General features: G+C 47.3%; 1 protein-coding gene across 2 annotated transcripts in view; it reads right to left on the reverse strand.

The window, feature by feature from the left end:
- WAPL (WAPL cohesin release factor) overlaps nt 1-12,556 on the reverse strand; it is a 226,127-nt gene that overhangs the window by 26,682 nt on the left and 186,889 nt on the right. The window lies entirely within an intron of this gene.

Consider the following 12,556-nt stretch of genomic DNA (forward strand, 5'->3'; position numbering starts at 1 on the left):
TTATTTAACCACGTAAAGACTAAGCCTATTTCTGACACGTTATTTAAAGTTAAAACCTGTATGTGTTTTTTGCTAGAAAATTACTTAGAACCCCCAAACATTATATATTTTCTTAGCAAAAACAATATTTTTTGTCACACTGTATTTGCTCAGAGGTCTTTCAAACAATTGTTTTGGAAAGAATACACTTCACTGAATTTAAAACACTAAAAAGTAATTTTTTTTTTTTATATTGTGAAAGATGATTTCACGCAAAGTAAATAGATACTCAACATGTTACGGTTTAAAATTGTGCACACTCGTCAAATGGCGACAAACTACGGTACTTAAAAATCTCTGCAGGAGACGATTTAAAAAATGTTAACAGTTACCAGTTTGAGGTCTTTTGCTAGAATTACTGCTCTCGGTCTGATGATCACAGTGATACCTCACATGTGTGATTTTGCACACCATTTTCATTTGCGAGCGTGATTTAGGTATGCGTTTTCTTTTGTGCGCAAGCTCATGGGAACGGGGGCGCTTTCATTTTTTTTTTTTCTATTCATTTTTAACACCATTCTTTAAAAAAAAAAAAAATGGAAACGAAACAGACAAAATGGAAGAGGAAAGAATTTCTCTCATCCGCGTCCACGGACCCTAATGAGGAGTTGTCTGTCCTTCGACCCATTTGTTATTGTAGGCAATAACCAATTTTGAGAGATTACGATTAATAGGGAATGACATTTGCTCCTCTTTTTAATCAATACCTCCACAATTGTATGACTGAACAGCTTGTCATTTTGTCTATAGTAAATGCAATTTTTTTTTTTTTCATAAAACCCAATAAAAAAAGATTAAAATAAAAAGATTAAAAACCTACTTTGTGCAGCAGTCCCCCCTCAGCCCCCCTAATACTTACCTGATCCCCTTCTCAATCCAGCGATGTCCACGAATACCTAGGTCGTCCGGAATTCTCCCTCCTGATTGGCTAAGAAATAGAAGCAGCGCCATTGGCTCTGACTGCTGTCAAACTCAGTTATCCAATGAGGAGAAAGAGGGAGTGAGGCCAAACCGCAGCTCTGGGTCTAAATGGATACACAACGCTGTGGTTAGGCTCGGGTGCCCCCACAGCAGGCAGCTTGCTCTTGGGACACTCAACAGGAGGGGCCAGGAGCTCCAGCCAGGTACCAGAGAAGAGGTGGATTCGGCTGCCCTGTGCAAAAGCACTGCACAGAACACATAAGTATAACAGGTTTATTTTAACAGAAAAAAAATGTACAATCACTTTAAATCCCTATTATATGCACGTATTGTACCATACAAGTATATGCTGCACCTACACATGAACCACTTCCCCCAAATGGATGTTCCTGTACGTTCTTTGGTTTCGGTCGTTATACCAGGATGATGCCTGCACCTACAGGCATCATCCAGGTATCATTCTTTTCAGCCCTCAATTCTGAGTAAGGCAGAAGTGATCAGTCACTTTATCACTTCTGCCGGTGGCGAAGGGGGGTCCCAGCCCCTCCTGCTGCCAATCCTGGGCTCTACCGTACAATCGCGATGCCCGCGAACGATTCGGCCAGCGGCGATGGCTGCCCTGTACATAGAGAGAGGAAGACGTTGTTGCCCTCTCTGTAACCCTGGAAACCGGGAGCAATGAGTTGTTTGTCACTTCCGGTTCCGCTTCCTTGTTTACCTGGTCACCAGCATAAAAAAAAAGAAAAAGTGAAAAATAATTATTTGTATAAAATTAAATATATATATATATATATATATATATATATATATAAAAAAAAAATACACAGCGCCACTGTCCTTACGCGAAAATGCCAACACATACATTGCTCCCTGAGGTATTTTTGCAAAAGTCAAAGCGAGAGCAATAATTCTTAGGGAGGGTGGCCAGTACTGTACACCAAGATATGGAATTAACAGGAAAGACTAAATTCTTCTGATCCTATTGGATATAGGCAACTTATTGATACACCATTTGGTCGTTCACAAGCATAAAATAATAAATACATAGTTGGGCAACAACTAGCCAAAAGGAACTTCGCCATAAGACCCCAAAAAGATTTAAAGTTCTAGTCTAAACATTTTAACCTGAATTCAATTCTAGTATTAAGGTAAAAAATAATTAGGCATCAGTACCCCCCTCCATCCTTTTATTTACCTCATTGGATCCAGCGCTGTGCACGTCTGCAGCTCTTCCCTCTTGCTTTGCATTCAATCAAAGCCAGTAATAGGGAGGCGGGGGGGGGGGGGGGGGGGAGTCAAGGTCCCATTGTTTGAGTCAACAAATGCAGACAGCGCGGCTAGGGAACTCACTCCATAAGTGCCCCCACAGAAAGTGGCTATGACGGCACTCGGCAGAGGGGAGGAGCCAGGAGCGCTAGCAGGGGAGACGCCAGAAGAGGAGGTTGGTGCCAAAGGTGCTTCAACAAAGTACTGAGCAAAGGCTGTGAATACTTAAGTACATGGGATTTTTCTTTTTAAATAAATTTGCAGAGATTTCAAACAAACTTCTTTCACGTTTTCATTATGGAGTATTTTTGTAGAATTTAGAGTAAAATAATGAGCTTAATCTATTTTGGAATAAGGCTGTAACATAAAATGTAGAAAAAGTGAAGCGCTGTGAAAACTTTCTGAATGCACTGTATGTACACACTCCAATGGCTCCAACTACATTCAGGCAATCTAGAGAGAATATCTTTGGAAGTTTATGAACAGGGAAAAAGGCAAAAAAAAGCCCTCGTTGAGATGGAACACTAAAACCACCTTTGGAAAAAAGGGGCGGGTACTACGTCTGTCAATGAGCTTAAGAGAAAAGGATTTTACGGTAAGATCTTACAAAAATCTATTTTTCTCTGTCGCTCATTGACAGACGTAGTCCTCCTTGATTAATATCAACTCGGGATGTCCCAAAGCAGTGCCACAAATGAGGGGTGGGAGAATGGAAATCAAAATCCAATCTAGAAGGCCCAACCGGTGCCAACTAGAAGTTTTAAAGGCTCATCAATCAAAAGATGAGACTCAACTGAAATTCCAACGGAAAAAAACCCTCGAGGTAGACCACCGGTCTCCTCAAATTGCGGCCTGCAAAACCTTGCGGCCAAATGAGGCATCCGCCGATGCCATCACATCAACTTTATAAAATTTTGTAAAGGTATGCACCGACGACCAGGTAGCCGCCTTGCACACCTGGACCACTAACGCCTGATGGCGGTAGGCCCAGGAAGTACTGAGCGCTCGAGTGGAGTGCGCCTTAACAGGGAACGGAGGATTCCGACCCTTAATAGAATAAGCCTGTACCACCGTCTGCCTAATCCATTTGGAGATAGTCGCGGCAGATACAGGCAACCCCTTTCTGGGGCCATCCGTGATCACAAAAAGTGAATCTGTCTTACGGAACGATTCCGTAGTCTTCAGGTATACCCTGATTGCCCGCACCACATCCAAGGAATGCAAAGCACATTCCCGAGGATGACTGGGCTTAGGACACAAGGAAGGTAGCACAATATCTGCATTCAGATGAAAGTCTGAAACCACCTTAGGAAGAAAAGATGGCTTCGGATGAAGAACTACCTTATCCCTATGAATCACCAGATATGGGGAATGACACGATAATGCAGCCAGTTCTGACACCCTGCGTGCAGAAGTGATAGCCACCAAGAAGGCCACCTTCTGGGATAATGTAAGCAAGGGAATCTCCCTGATATTTTCAAAGGGAGGTTTCTGAAGAACCGACAACACCAAATTAAGATCCCAGGGTGGTAAGGGCGCGCGCACTGGCGGAGCCAAGTGCTGCACCCCCTGGATGAAATTCCGCACCAAGGAATGAGTAGCCAGAGGCTTCTGGAAGAAGATTGCTAACGCTGAAACCTGACCCTTGATAGTACTCAAGGATAGTTTCTGCTCAACCCCCTTTTGCAGAAAAGCCAAGATTCGGCTCACCGAATAGGTACGTGGGGGAAAACTCCAACGATTCACACCACGCAATATAAGCCTTCCATGTGCGATAATAGACTTTGCTGGAAGTCGCTTTCCTTGCTTTAATTAGAGTAGGAATAACTGAAGCTGACAATCCTCTGTCCTTCAGTACCTGGGTCTCAATGGCCAGGCCGTTAAAGCCAGCGACCGTAAAGCACGATGGAAGATCGGTCCTTGAAACCGCAGATCCTCCCTGAGAGGAAGTCTCCAAGGAGCGTCCGCGACTAGTCTGCCCAAGTCGGCGTACCCGGCTTGACGGGGCCAGCCCGGAATTACCAGGATAACTGGAGTTCCCTCCACCTCTATCCTGCGGAGAAATCTCAGCAGTAACTTGAGAGGGGGGAAGACATACAGTAGCTGATACTGCCCCTACGGGGCGCTCAGCGTGTCTGCTGCGGCGCGAGCCCTGTTGATCCGACCTGCCAACAGATCCATATCCGGGGTGCCCCAATGAAGGGACAGCTGGTGAAATACCTCTGGATGAAGAGACTATTCCTCTTGATCCAGAATCTGACGGCTGAGATAATCTGTCTGTCCACCCCCGGGATAAATATCGCGGAGAGAGCTGGAACAACTGTTCCGCCCAATAAAGAATGTTGGCCACTTCTATGGACGCCAGGGCACTCTTGGTGCCCCTTGGTGATTGACATAAGTCATGACCGTGGCATAGTTCGATTGGATCTGAACTGGGCTGCCCTGGAGCTGCTCGGTCCAGTAAATCAGACAAAGTCTGATCGCTCTCAGTTCCAACACATTTATCGGTACCCTGGAATTTATCAGAAGAAATGACTTCCCCTGGCTGAGCATCGGAGACCGAAGCCACCAGACCAGAGCCTCCCTGGTCCGCTCGCTCAATCGGATCAGATTGTCCAGGGAATCGGGATTCCGATTCCATATGAGAAGAATCTCCTCTTGGAGAATTCGGGTATGAGACTGGGCAAACGGTACTGCCTCTAAGGAGGCGACCATCAGTCCCAGCCAGTTGACGGACAGCAACATCCGAATCATTGACTGAATCTTCTGGAGTTTCTCCGCATGGAGAAACACTCTTGCCAGGGATGTATCCAAAATTAGGCCCAGATAGTTCAGTCTCCTGGTGGGAACCAGCCTGTGAAGATGGGGATATGAAGATAGGCATCCTAAATGTCTATGGACGCCAGGAAATCCCCCTGATGCAGGGAGGCCACCACTGTTCGGATGGACTCCATCTCTCCCAAGACCAGAATTGGACGCACCTAGCCCTTTTTCCTGGGCATTGTAAACAGGTTCGACTAGAACCCCTGAAACTGTCCAAGGAATGGGAACTACCACTCCTTGTTGCATCAAGCTGTCCCCCGCAAAGCTTTTTAAGCGACTCGGGGATGTTGAATATTGGAAGGGAAGAATTGATCGAAACTCGATCTTGTATCCCGACCGTATGACCTCGCGAACCCCTTTATCCGGGATTCTGGAAAGCCATGGATCCGGAAACCGGTGAAGACGTCCTCCCACCCTAGAGATGGGTGGTGCCCATTCTGTCAATCCAACGGGATAACAGTGGCTTTATTTAGTCTGGAAATCGGTGAGTCCACTATTGGTGGTACCGTCCATCTTTATAATGAGGGATTCCTCAAACTGATAGCGCCTAGCAATGCGTTTGGAAATAGCAGGGGTTCGTTTTCGGACGACCCCATTTGGGCAAGGGAAACCCTTTGCCATTTTGGTAGGCTTGCTAGTACCAAAAAAGGAATATCAGTCTCAGCTACCTCTGCCGGTGTAACCTCAAGATTTAAGGTTTCCCGGACAGACACAACTAGTGCCTCCACCAACGCTTCTTGTGCTATGACGGAGGCAGAAGCGTCCTCCTCACTGTCTGAGGAGACTGTACCTGAGACAACAACCCCAGAAAAGGGGCTGCAATGACCAGCTCAGAATCCGTATCTGAAGTATCAGATAAAAATAGGGGTAGGCGGGGGGTCGCTTTTCTTGACCCCCGTCCCTGACAGGCTACCTCCACCCGGGATACCAAAGACTCCAAAACTGCTGATAATGCATCATCACAAGTGGGGTACTGGAGGGTCCTGCGGCCACCTCGAGGGGATCAGGTGGGGATACGTGTGGCAGGGTTCATGATTAACAAGACACTTGCCAGAAAACACAAAAAAATAATTGCAAGAAAAAAACATTTTCTTTTTTTTTTTTACTTAGTCCCCCAGCGCAATAGCGCCCCTCAGTGTTACCTGCTTGGACCCCTCAGAGAGAGAGAGAGACCCCAAGGCTCACCTGATGCACAGAAGTTTCTTATCACCCTGCTTCCAGCACTGTCTGTTACAGACAGGAAGTCTTTGGCTTGCTTTCCCGGGCCAAGGAGGCGGCTCTGCCCCTTTGCACACCTTCCGGCGCCTCCCAATTACTCCTCGAGGTGTTTGGTCACCTCAAACATGGCCGCCCCCATGCTGGAGACACGAGGCTACGCCAATATGGCGGCCCCGTGCGATCTGCGGGAAAATGGCGGCGGCCTGTGGAGGATAGCGGCGGTTTGCAAGGTAGCAGCGTCCTGCTGGAGGTGTGCGCTCGGCCTGTGCGGCCTGCGGGAGGTAGTCCTCGGCCTGTGCGGCCTGCGGGAGGCTGTGCGGTCTGCGGGAGGTGACCGGCTTTATGGAAGGATGGCGACCTGCGGATGCGGTAATCCAGGCATAGGCATCAGCCTGTATAGCACATTATGTCAGATAGGATACCTCTATACCTTCAACAGTAATGCCTGTTCCTTACAGTGTCATATAGTGACTATAGATAGTCAGCTCCCAAACCAAGCTCTCAAGAGGGGGATCAATGACACCTGTTAGGATCACGTCCATCCATCCCAGAGAGGGGCCCACGTCCACCAGCAAACCCGACAGGGGGAGAGGGGAACATTTTACTCACCATACCGGGAACCAGGCGGGCGCCAACTCCTGACAGAACCCCTCTCCACCGGAGTGGGGGGGCTGTCGACCAATACGGACGCCGTGACTCAGTTTGTAACTGGTCATTGGCATCCAGGCGAGACGTTTAACTCGCAGGGTCAGTCCCTGTCCAGTGGGACTATGTCGCGGCCGACCAAGCGCGGAGCTAGGGCCTGCACGCGCTCGTAGGCTGAACTGGGGTGACCACTGGATCTCAACATCCAGCCCGTCGCCCAGTTTCAGCGTACTTGCTTGAAGATCTCACAGGAACACTGGAGAAGAAAAGCTGCCTAAAAAAGTATTTCTAAAAAATCTTGCCAGGACCAAAGATCCCAGCAAGGAACTTAGGTCCTTACTCCTAACTAGACAGAAAAAAACTGATATCCTGTAGCAGGAAGTGAGAGGATATACCCTCTGGGACTGCCCCTAAGGTGTGGCCAGAACGTTTTCTTTCCTGTCTAGTCCTACTCCTGTAGAGGGCAGTATAACCAGAGTTGATATTAATCAAGGAGGACTACGTCTGTCAATGAGCGACAGAGAAATAAGATTTCCAGATACAATAGTACATTTTCTTGCAAGGTAGGAATCAGACTCAGAAATCCCTCTATCCTTTAAGACCTGGGTTTCAACAGCCATGCCGTTAAAGCCGGAGACTGAAGCAGTGTGGAATAGAAGGCTTTGAGATAGTAGACCTGGCCTGTTAGGAGGCAGCCAGGGGTCATCTGCAAAAAGTCAGTATGTGTGTACCAGGTTCTTCTGGGCATATTCAATACCAGTAGAGTCGGTCTTCCTCTCTTGCTGTATTTGTTTAGACCAGGCAATTTGGAATGTTTAATGGAGGGAAGGCACAGATTAGTCTGAAGAAATTGTTGGCCAGTGAATTTCTGTCAGAGAATCTGGTTTGTTTCCTTCAGGGCAGCCAGGCTCCTTTCATGGTTGTTGTATGCCACTGTGGCACAGCACATTACAGCTTACTATTAAATGTTGATGGGGAGTTTGGTTTCTTGAACAAGTTCCCTGACCCACCAATGATTGAAAGACAGCTCTACAGCCTGACAGATTTTTGTCTGTTGTAAGAACTTCCCAAATGTAAGTAAGACTTTCCCAATGTTAGAGATGGAGTGGTGGCCCACCGGGCAAGGACATTATTATTTAGGTAGATAGGAGCATTGGTAGATCCAGGAAAAAGCCTGCATTTTCCATGCTGATTCAGTTAGAGAGTTCTTGAGTGGAATTGGGCAAAGGGTTCTACCTCAAAGGAGGCCACCATTGGACCCATAACTCTCAATGTAAACCGCATTGTGGGAGTTTCTTGGGATCTCAGTTAAACAGCGTGAGCTCTCAGAGAATGCTTTTTTCTGGAAGAAAAAGCTTTGCCTGAGATGTATCGAGGATTATACCCAAATACTCAAGGTACAGGGATGGATGTAAAGCAGATTTATTGATTACCCAGCCAAATTGTCTTTTGGACATTTGCTGAGAGTTGTAAAGGAGATTAATCCTTCAGAAGGTTGCCCAGATAGTCCATCATCTGGATGCCCTGAGTTATGAGAAGGGCATGGCAAGGGTGTCAAGTTATTTGTGAACACTCTGGGAGTAGAGGACAGGTTGAAAAAGCAATGTGATGACCTAAAGGTGATAGCCTCCCACTACAAAGCCTAGAAATCGCCAAAGAGGTGGGAAAAGGGGAACATGTAGATAGCCACCTTGAATGTCCACAGATGCCATATGTTCTCCTTGTGTCAGGCAATTACTGGCCCCATACAGTGGTGGTACTGGTATGACTCCTCCCTGGGACAAGAGGTGGTTCAGGGCCTTGTGAATTCTGACTGATCCTGGTCATTTTTTGGTTGATTTTAATGAAAAAGCAGTGAAGCAGTACAGTTTTGCACTCTATTTTGTGATCCTTTGAAACAACTGATTGAATCCACAGCTCTGGGACATGTCACTCAGAGAACTGGAAACTGCAACAGATAACTCCGCAACCAAGAGTAGAAGTAGAGAGGGCATTGGAGGGGGCTTGGCGGCCTTTGTAGTCCATGCCTTGTGCCCAAAAGGAATTAACTTAGGTTTTGAAGTTGCCTGGATCAAGTGTGAAAGTGCTCAGCATTTAGAGGAGCTAGGAGTTCCTGAAGAGAAAGGGGTTGTTTCCTTCCACAGAGAAAATAAAGCTCTCCGACCTGTAACCTTTTTGATGAATTGGTCAAGTGACTCATCAGAGACGTCAGCAACGTCTTCTGTCCAAGCCTTTAGCCATAGGATTCTTCACATGTGAATGGAAATTAGAGCCATTCTGGATATTTGTCTCAGGGCACTTACACTGAAAAAGCAGGATCCTGAATATTAATTGGATTTTTGTAAGAACTTAACGTAAAATCCTTTTCTCTGAAGTTCGACAGACGCAGCTCCATCTCTTCAGAGACTATAGGGTTATGCTCCTCCAATCAGGAAAAGGTACTAGGCAGGAAAAAAGATTAATCACGCCTATGAGGCTGTCCCTGCAGGCATTACCCCACACACTCTGCTATCAGCAAGCAGCTTAGTGGCAAGCAGTGTTAGAATACAAAAAACCCCATTCACTCAGAAGTAGAGGGGCGGGTGCTGCATCTGTCCAACTTCAGAAAAAAAGGATTTTACAGTAAGTTCTTACAAAAATCCAGTTCTCTCTATCGTTCAACGACAGATGCAGCTCCATCTCTTCAGAGACTATAGGGATGTCCCAAAGCAGTATATTCATGGAGGGGTGGGAAGATAACGCAAAGAAGCCATCATTTCCCAAAGGCTAAACTTAGCTAACCAGGTAACATGGAGCTCAACCAGGAACAACTAGAGCTCACCCAGAAAAACATACACCCTCAAGAGAAATAAAGATCCTCTTGAAACAGCAGCCTGCAAAACCTTGCGGCCAAAGGAAGCCAACCGAAGATGCCAAAACATCAACTTTGTAGAATTTTGTGAAAGTTTGCACAGACTACCAAGTTGCCTCCTTGCACACTTGCAGCACTGACGCCTGATGGCGAAAAGACCAAGAGGCACTCAGCGCCCTAGTAGAATGCGCCTTCACTGGGAAAGGAGGAACCTGGCCCTTTAGCGAATAAGCCTGAACAACCATCTGCATGATCCATCTGAATATGGTTGCAGCAGGCGCAGCCAATCCTTTGAGATAATACCAAATTCAAATCCCACGGAAGCAGCGGAGATCGTGTCGGGGGAGTCATGTGTCAGACACCCTGAACAAAAGTATGAATCAGGGCATGCGTAGCTAAAGGGCATTGGAAATATACAGCCAAAGCTGACACTTGGCCTTTGATAATGCCCAAAGCCAACTGCTGTTCAAGGAAGGCCAAAACCCTAGTGATCGAAAACAAGCGAGGGTGCACCTTCAGCGATTCACACAATGAAATGTATGATTTCCACGTAAGATAATAGAGCTTTCTGGAAGTCGACTTCCTAGCCTTCAAAAGCGTAGGAATCACAGAATCAGAAAGACTTCTCTCTCTCTCTCTCAACACCTGGCTTTCAACAGCCATGCCGTTAAAGCCAGCGACTGTAAAGCAGGATGGAAGATCAGACCTTCAGACAGCAGATCTTCCCTGAGAGGAAGTCTCCAGGGAGCATCGACGACCAACCTTACCAGGTCCGCGTACCAAGAGCGACGAGGCCAGTCTGGAGCCACCAGAATGACCGGAATCCCTTCCACCTCTATCCTGCGGAGAAGCCTCGGCAGGAGTTTCCGCAGAGGGAACGCATAGATCAGTCGATACTGACCCCAAGGAGCCACCAGTGCATCTGTGGCGTCGGCTGAAGGATCTCGAGACCTGGCTATGAACCTCTGCACCTTCTTGTTGAGACGAAAAGAAAACAGATAGACCTCGGGAAGCCCCACTGGATACACAGGTGATGAAACACCTCTGGATGTAGGGACCACTCCCCTTGATCCAAAACCAGGCGACTCAGGAAATCCGCTTGCCAGTTGTCTACACCTGGGATGTGCACAGCAGAGAGGGCTGGAACAAACTTTTACGCCCAGGCCAAAATCTCAGCCACATCCCTGGCCACCAAGACACTCTTGGTGCCCCCCTGGTCATTGAGGTAAGCCACAGCCATGGCGTTGTCGGATTGAACCCAGACAATATTGCAGACGAGTCGTCCAGTGGCTCAGACAAAGCTTTATTGCTCTGAGCTCCAAAACATTTATCGGCAGTTTGGACTGTACTGTCCAGGTTCCCTGGGCACAGAACTTCCCCAGTACCCCGCCCCAGCCTGACATCGGTGGTCACCACCGTCCAAAACAACTGGAGGAAGGACTTGCCCTGGCACAGTGCTGGAGAATGGAACCACCACAACAGAGCAGTTCTCGTATTGCAGCTCAACCGAATAAAAGTGTCCAAGGACTTTGGATCCTTATTCCATTTGACAAGAATCTCTCTTTACAATGGTCTGGTATGGAACTGAGCAAACGGAACCGCCTCGAAGGTTGATACCATCAGACCCAAGGCCATATGCAAGTTCACAGAGAGGACAGATTGTTTACCAACAACAACCGGATCGCCCACTGCAACTTCTGCAGCTTGTCTAGGGGAAGAAAGACCCTCAAAGCGGAATCCAGAGTCAGGCCCAGATAATCCAGTCTCAAGGAAGGTATCAGGGTGGATTTCTTGAAATTGATGTTCCACCTGAACTTCTGTAGGGAGTGATGAGCAGTGATCATCAGGTCGCTCATCAGGGCTGAATGGGAGCCTGCTCTCAACAAGAGATCGTCCAGATACTCGTTGGCGCAACAATGCAAACATTGGGGCCAGTACTTTGGTAAACACCCTGGGAGCGGAGGCTAGACCAAAGGGTAATGCCACAAAATGATAATGCTCTTCTACTATGGCAAAACAAGGAAACCGCTGGTGTCCAGCGTAAATAGGGATGTGTAGATATGCGTCCTTGATATTTATGGAGGCCAAGAAGTCTCCCTGTTGTATTAACGCCACCACCATGCAAATGGATTCCTTATGAAACCTCTGAACCCGCACAAAGCTGCTCAGAGCCTTGAGATCCAGAATTGGACGCACGTTGTCCTTTTTTTTGAGGCACAGTAAACAGGTTTGAATAAAAAAACTCTAAAGTGTTCCTGAGAGGGAACTGGCACAATCACTCCTTGGGACAGTAGATCTCATACCACCTCCCATAGATCCCTTACTCGATCTGGAGTTAGGAGCAGATAGGTAGGGAAGAACCTGTCCAACGGACAAGACCGGAATTAGATCTTGTACCCTGATCGGATAAGTTTGTGAACCCATTTGTCCTAAATCAAGGAAGTCCAAGGTTCCAGAAAGAAGCAAAGATGTTCCCCCAACCCAGAAGCGTTTGAGGGTACCCATTCATGCAGACGAGGATTTGTCTACAAATCTAGACTGGCCAGTCTTTGATTTACCTGACACATCCACAATATTGTGAAACAATACTGGACAAGGGAACACCTTGCCTGATTTATGGGATTTGCAGGAGCCAAAAGACACCTACATACCCTGCGCTGTGGAGTCATCAGTCAATTTGAAAGTTTCCCGCACTGAAACTATAAGGGCTTCCAACAATGCGCGTTCCCGCGTGGCGGCTGAGGACGACAGGTCCTCTTCACTGTCAGAATGCGAAGACACCGACCCCTCAGG

Source organism: Pelophylax lessonae (genome assembly GCF_965119305.1).
Source record: "Pelophylax lessonae genome assembly, chromosome: 9".
Taxonomy (NCBI): Eukaryota; Metazoa; Chordata; class Amphibia; order Anura; family Ranidae; genus Pelophylax; species Pelophylax lessonae.